Source organism: Passer domesticus, chromosome 10, assembly GCF_036417665.1.
Source record: "Passer domesticus isolate bPasDom1 chromosome 10, bPasDom1.hap1, whole genome shotgun sequence".
In the NCBI taxonomy this organism is placed as follows: Eukaryota; Metazoa; Chordata; class Aves; order Passeriformes; family Passeridae; genus Passer; species Passer domesticus.
The window spans coordinates 4,890,269-4,897,592 of NC_087483.1; the positions used below are offsets into that span (position 1 = coordinate 4,890,269).

Below are 7,324 nucleotides of genomic sequence, written 5' to 3' on the forward strand. Positions count from 1 at the left end.
CTCATGCTTCTGTAAGCACAGCTCATTTTTCACTCTTCTAAATAAAAAAATGAATACCCAAGCCAAACAAAACACAACCCCCCCCCCAAACAAACAAACAAGCCAAACAAACCCCCCAAAAAATCCTCCCAAAATCCCATCCCTCAAAAAAACTCCAAAAGAAACCCCCCAAAACAAAAAACAAGCCTAAAAAACAAACAAAAAAATCTCCCAAAACCAACTCACCCCAAAAAACCACCCCCCAAAAAAAAACCCCAAAAAACCCCCCAAAACCACAAAACCTCCCCCCAAAAAACAACAATAAAAAAGCCCACTCCAAAAAATGCAAACAAAAAAGCCAAAAACACAAAACAAAACAAAAAAACACACACAAAAAAAACCCTGCAAAAAACACCCCCTCCAAAGAACAACCCCCCAAACAAGCAAGCTCCAAGTGATTTTTCCATCAGGCAAAATGTCCTGGGACAGAAGGAATTGCCAAGATGGAGCTGGCGGCTCTGTGAGAGATTCCTGCTCCTGGAAGGACATGCAGAGAACCATCCCCAAAGAGATGGAGCTCAGCTCCAGCCCCATCCCTACACTCCAGGCAATCGGGCAGTGCTGGAGGCACAGGACACAGGCTTTTCCTGCCTCTCCACGTCCCGGTTCGTGCATGTCCAGCACCATCTGCTGGCATTCTCTCCAGGAGCCAGCTCCTCACAGGCTGGGCAGCTCTCACCCGGGGTCAGGGAGTCAGGCTGGGGACAGCACATCCTGAGACACAGCCCTGGTGCAGCACAGCTCCAGGATTTCCCAGGAAAAAGCCCATTCCAAAGCAGCTTTCCAGCAGCTGAGGCTCACCTGCTGTGGGTCCCTGTCCACCACAGCCTCGTGGAGCAGAGCACCCGACAGCAGGGCCACAAGGGAATCCCAGCAGATTAAAGAAATTCCACACAGGAATCCCAAATCCTGGTGATTTTGGTTCAACTTTTTCACCAGGCTCTGCAAGATCTCGATTTAATTCATTTGAAAGTCAGCCCATCATTAATTGGGAAGAGGAAGAGGAAGAGCAGCAGGGCATAATTCCTGCTTTGGAAGGCACGAGGGATCCCCCCAGAGAATCCCAGAAGAGTTTGGATGGGAAGAGACCTTAAATCCCATCTCATTCCACCCCTGCCATGGGAAGGGACACCTTCTGCTAGCCCAGGTTACCCCAGGCCCAACCTGGGCTTGAACACTTCCAGGAATGGGACATCCACCACCTCTCCAGTGGCTGCAGGAGCAAAAGATGAAAAAAACCAAACCCTGTGCTCAGCCAGAAGCAGGCTGAGGGTGGGGTGGAACTAGAGAGAGAGGCATTAAACCACAACCTGGCACTCCCCTGCCCCAGCCAAAGCTGCTTTCCACCCACAAGAACTGCATTTATTTGTATTTTCTTTGAGAAGTATATTTGTATTTTCTTTGAGAGTGACACTCAGAAGTGCACAGCGTAGGTAAAGAACATTCTGCACCATTACACACGGGCTAATCACTAGCCCAGGATTTCTGAACCAGACAGAAATCCTGGGCTAGTCAATCTCTGCAATTAACCAAAACAGCCTGGGAGAACACCAAAACACACACATATTCCCTTTGGGAACAGGTGTTTCAGGAACAAAACACCTTTGAAATGTCACACTGAAAGGAAGAGGAGGAAAAAGGGCAGGCATGCCGCTTTTTCTTGGTTATCCTGAATATTTTAACTGTGATCCCACAGAGATAATTCAGAACTCCACTTTAGGATATTCCAGGACTGCAGCTTGCACTGGGCTGGGGTTTTCAGTGACTTTTTGGATGGGACAGGTTGATGGCTGACCTTTGTGGTGGCCATTTCCCACATCCAGCCTCTTCCTTTTTGTTGGAAGAGGAGAAGAGAAACTCAGCAGGATTCCCTCCATGGGGATTATTTTGGAACAAGCCAAGCATCACTTGCTGTCCACTGATGAGCTTTTAGGTCCCTCCTAACCCAAAATATTCTACATGTTGAAAAGACAGACAAATGTGCTATCATGAGGAAGAACCACAACAAGTCCCAGATTCTGTATTTTTTTCCTACTATTATTCTAATTCTCCAGTCATTTACTATGCTATCCATGGCCAACACAGTTTTACATTCCAGTTCTTGTCAACTCTTGGTGTTGACTCGAGGCAAACCCACGTGTGAATGGATGTAAACTGAAATTTCCTGCTCTCCCTGGCAATGATTTCCACGAGATATCTCTGAACTCCCATAAAAATGATAAATGAGTTTAAAACTGCAGCCATTCAAATGGAAAATCCTGCTGCAGGCCTTGTAGAACAGAAATAAAGACAGCAGAATTACAGCTGCAGAGCAGAAAACCCTGAAAAAGAGGAAGCATGAAAGCAATTCTAGAAACAAAAATAAAATAAATCTTGCCATGCAAATGGTTGCACCAGTCAAACCTGAGCCACATTTTCTGGGTGTTTCTCCTTCTGCTGGGCCAAAGGCAAGAGGGAAAACCATATCCAGAGCTGTCAGGGTGTGACAAAGCTGGGAAAGGACCCTGGGAAGAGCTCCCTGATTAAACAGCAACCCTGAGCAAACAGCCCCAGCCTTACCTGCTCCATGATACATCTTCTTCTCCAAATGGGAAGGGGGCAGGAGAGAAAACATTGCTTCCAGCTCGTTATTTCCAGGCTGTTTCAGCTGTCAAAACACTGCACTAGATCCCTGTCACTTGGGAAAAAAGCTGGAGGGCTCAGATCCAAGGGTGAGGTGTGGTAACCATGCAGAGCTGGAGCCCAGGATGTTGGGATATCCCACCTCCTGTGCCTCCACAATGAACAGGGATGGACATTCCTGCATTCACTGAAGCTCTGGAAATGCTTCTCCAGTGGGCTGCTTGAGTTCCTGCCCCTGAGGTCACTGCTCCAACATCTCCAGAGATCTCAGCAGAAAGAATTCTCAACAAGGAAAAAAACAAACAAACAAAAACCAAAACAAACAAACAAAATTAAAAACTCAAAACCACCACCAACAAAAACAACCACAAACAAACAAACAAAAAACCCACAAAAAATCCCCAAAAAACTACCCCCAAATAAAAACACCCCAAACAACAAAAAAAAGCACCCTCCCCCCACCCAAAACCAAAGCAACAAACAAAAAACCACCAGGGTTTTTTCATCAAACACCAAACCAAAACAAAACAAAAAAAAAACTAACCTGAGATAAAGAGACATCAAAAGATGCTTCAGCAGCACAGGATTTCCCACAAAGCTATTTTTAGCCTCTCCTTCATGGTGAGAACACAACATCCAGTTTCACTGCTCCGTGTCCTCACCTCCTGTGGGAGCAGACCTGCAACAGGGCAAGGTGAGGGCATGTAACAGTTCTGAGAGCTAAAAATGGAATTTGGGCCCTGATAGATGGGTTTTCATGGCTGGTTACAGCTCCACAGGGATGGGGTGCTCCTGACCCCTTATCTGCATGGACTCGTGGGAAGAGTGGAGTCAGTAGGAAGGCAGGGAAGGATTTAGTCAAGCATGGCTAAGACAAGCAGCACGTTTGTAGTGAGTTGGTTTATTCCAATTCTTTCAGCTGTGAAATGCTCTGGACTGGTGTCCAGGACTCAAGATGAAGCCCACAGCCTTCCTAGGCCTGCAGGCATGCTGCGGGGATTCTTGGGGGGTGGCATTCATATTCTCTGAAAAAATTCCTTCACCCAGGGTTTTTCTCCTGGGAAGCTGAGAAGCCTCAGAGAAAAGGAAAACAATCCTCATCTCATTTGCTTCTCCTGTGTTGTGCTCATGTGGAATGTGTTTGGGGATTGTTTACCCACAGGTGATTGTTTCACTGGATTCTGCTGTGAGTTGTTTTCACTCTTTGGCCAATCAGGGCCAGGCTGTGTCAGGACTCTGGAGAGAGTCACAAGTTTTCATTATTATCTTTTTAGCCTTCTGTAAGTATCCTTTCTGTATTCTTTAGTATAGTTTAGTATAGTATTCTTTAATAGAATATAGTATCATAAAGTAATAAATTAGCCTTCTGAGAACATGGAGTCAGATGCATCACTCCTGCCTTCGTGAGGGCACCTTGTTTACACTATTGGGGGTGTCCTGTGAAGGGCCAGAAGCTGGGTTTCAATCCTTCTAACTCAGAATATCCCACATAATTTTGCTCCTGGAGCTTCTCCATCCTCCCCTGGAGCTGGACACCAAGGTGGGCATGAACAAGGTGATATTCAAGAGGCACATGAGCATCAAAGACAGATGGTCTTCCCGACTCCCACAACTCCTGGAACACACCTGGGGCTCCACATGGATCTGCTCTGCTTCTCCTGCTTCCTGGTGAAAGGCACATCCCCTGGGATCTCTGCTGAGCATGTCTCTTCCCAAAGCTGTAGGTGTCAATCATCTCTCCATTATCATGGTCTGAGGGAATCAAAGGTGCTCATCTGGAATTTATGTCCCCAAATCCCTGTGCCAGGAAGGCTCTGACTGCCAGAGCACCAGCTGGAAAAAAAGAAAAAAAACAGATTTAAAAGATACAGCATGGATTGTGTAGGACCAGTTGGGTCTTCTCCAGAGGCAGCAAGGCTGGAAAAGCATCAGGGATATCTCCAAGGAATCTGCAATGCAGCAGGATGGTGACTGCAGACTTCTGATGGACACAAGGCCATAAAAGCAGAAATTGCAGACACTGACTTTTTCCCACTGCTGAGAAGTGCAATCTGAGGTGGAATATCTGGAGAGGGACTTCTGAAATTTGTGGGTTTAGCTCAGAAGAAACCAGTTCAGGGGATGTCCAGACTTACTCAGTAGATGTGCCTGATATTCACACCCAGATGTTGAGACCCCAGGGCAGCTGACAGGCCTTGTAATAACTCTGTAATAAAAAGACTAATCTGCACCATCTGTCAAAGTCTGAGGGGAAAAGAGCAACTTTTCCACTCTGGGGTTGGATTCTCTTACTGCTGCTCTGGCTGGGTTCATTTGCAGAAGAGAAAATCCTGGTTTTCTTGAAGTCTTCCATGAAAAAGTGTCCCAGGCACCTCCACTGAAGGAGCCACTCCATTTTTTGAGCAGCCTTCCAGGGCTCTATCTCCTGCATGTGGCTACTTTAGAAGGAAGGAACAGAGCAGAGATCCCCTGGACACAGCAGCATTTGCAGATTCCCATTCCCAAGATCTTGAGCAGGAGCAGCTGTACCAGGCTTTTCTATGGTGTAGAAGAACCACTCTGCCCACTGAGCTGGAGGACCAGAATTCCAGACTCAAGGATGCAAACTCTTCACCTTCATCTTCAGGAGGCCCAGCAGGATTTGTTTTAGGGCTGCCTGGAAGTTTTTCAGCCCACAGGACCTACACAACCATCCCAGGCCCACCTCATTTGGTTTTCTGCCAAAGAACTGAACTCTAGAAATCTTCCAGCTCCAGGTGATGCAGGTCCAGAGAGAAAAGCAAGCAGAAGAAAAGGTCAGGCATCAGCAAAAAATGGTCTTTCACTTCTGACAACCATTCCTGGCATGAGAAAAACAGTAAAACTGATCCATCCCCTGTGGTGCCAGAGATATTCCCCTCTTCCTGAGGGCTCTGGGCCCAGGATCTTCTTATCCTTGTCAATGTTTTTCATCTCCTCCAAACAAATCTCATGAAATTTTTCATCTACCCAAGCAAATACATGCATTAACAGGAGCTATGTTAGGCTCTTTCATATTGGATTGGAATGCTTGCACCTCCTTTCCCTCAGAAATCTGTCCTTCCTTGAACAGGGAATACTTGAACTGGAAAGCACCAGACCAAGGTGTCTGCAGCCCCTGCCTGTCACTGATCCCTGCTCACAGTGGGGCACCAGAAAGGCCCTTCAGGCATCACTCGGCAGGATTCTCATCTCTGCACTCAGACCTGCCCAGCATTCCAAGCAAGGCAGCCTCCAGCTGGGCTCTGCATTCCCTGGCTGGAGCCACAGCTCCTATTTCCATGCCTGCCCTAGTTTCTGGTCATAATTCTGTGGTGCATTAAGATCAAGGCTGCTCTGACTACCTGTGTGCATTTAGAGAGAGAGATTTTTCCCCAGGGGGAGCTTTTAAAAGCAGCAGTTCACCTGGGTTAGGAGCCAGCTCAGGTATTAAAACTTTAAAAAAAAAGAAAAATCTCCACCACTAAGTTACAAAGACTAAATCAATAAATAAATAAATAAATCTGAATTGTAAACAGCAAACAGAAAGATTTCCAATATTGGTCAAGATGTCCCTGGTTCTAGAGGAAGGTGTCCCTGCTCATGGATGGGGTTGGATTAAGGATCCTGAAACGTCAAAGCAATTCATGGCTCTATGATAATCACCACAGGGTACCCCATCCCACATGGAGCATCCTGGAAAGTGATCTGGGCAAGGGGAAAAAAAAAAAAGAAAGGAAAAAAAAAAAAAAAGGAGGAAGTTTCAGGCAACCTGCTGCTGCAGAAAGGGTTTGTGGGGACCAGGCTGGGTTCGTGGCTCCCCTGGGAGCCTGTGAGAGGGAAAAGGGAAGATTTTAAACAGGAGAAGCAAAAATGAAAGGAAAAAGAGGGGAGGAGAAGAAGGAGGAAGGGAAGAGACAACAAATGACTCTTCATTTAGCACAAAGAAACCAAGATGTCAAGAACAGCATTAATCAAGTCACCGAGGGATGAGACAAAATTCTGTAATTGCCTCTACCCTGATGTGAGAAACCTGGGTAATAAACAAGAGAAATGGGAATTGCTCATTTACAGAGCATAAATTTGACCTAGTTGGTATCACTGAAACCTTCTGGGAGGCATTTGCATGATTAGAATGTGTAAGGAAGAGTCAGTGCTCATAACCTGTGTGGGAAGGGGGGGAAGCCCTGATCCTGCAGCCAGGAAGGAGAATACCTCCAGTGAGTCCTCCTGCTCCTGAGCTTTGGGATTGTCACTAAGCTCCTTCCCCACTAAACCCTCACCAGGGGAGCAGTGCCAGACATCCACCCTGACATTTCCAAAGCTTCCCCAGCAAAGTCTTGTCTGAATTTTTTTTTTTTTTTGTCAGAATTTACCAAAAATGGCTCTAAAGCTGCTTCCCCCTCCCCGTGCATGGACTTTTGTCTGGGCAGGGAAATCAGGAGCGACAGCTGAACTGGAAGGCAGCCTCTGCTTCAGAGCAAGCAATCCCACTAATCTTTTAATGCACAGACAAAGCAAATGCCAAACTAATGAAATACCGGTTTATGCCTTCAAAGGGGAAAATTTCAGACCCAGCAGAGCCAAGGGAACAAAGTTACCAGAAGTTAACAAAAGTCAGAGCAAGAATATTTTCCCTCAAAAAAAAAAAAAAAAAAAAAAAACC

The 7,324-nt window shown here is 46.3% G+C and overlaps 1 long non-coding RNA gene across 2 annotated transcripts; it reads right to left on the reverse strand.

Moving 5' to 3' along the window:
* Positions 1 to 1,420: 1,420 nt before the first annotated feature.
* Positions 1,421 to 5,604, reverse strand: LOC135309378 (uncharacterized). Of its 2 annotated transcripts, none has more exons than XR_010369650.1 (4): positions 4,288 to 5,604; positions 3,206 to 3,340; positions 2,599 to 2,943; positions 1,421 to 2,360 (listed from the first exon to the last, which is right to left on the reverse strand). It is a non-coding gene; the product is annotated as an uncharacterized LOC135309378 (long non-coding RNA). The 2 variants fall into 2 exon arrangements; XR_010369651.1 differs by lacking the exon at positions 4,288 to 5,604 and adding an exon at positions 3,459 to 3,771.
* Between the last annotated feature and the right edge of the window lie 1,720 nt (positions 5,605 to 7,324).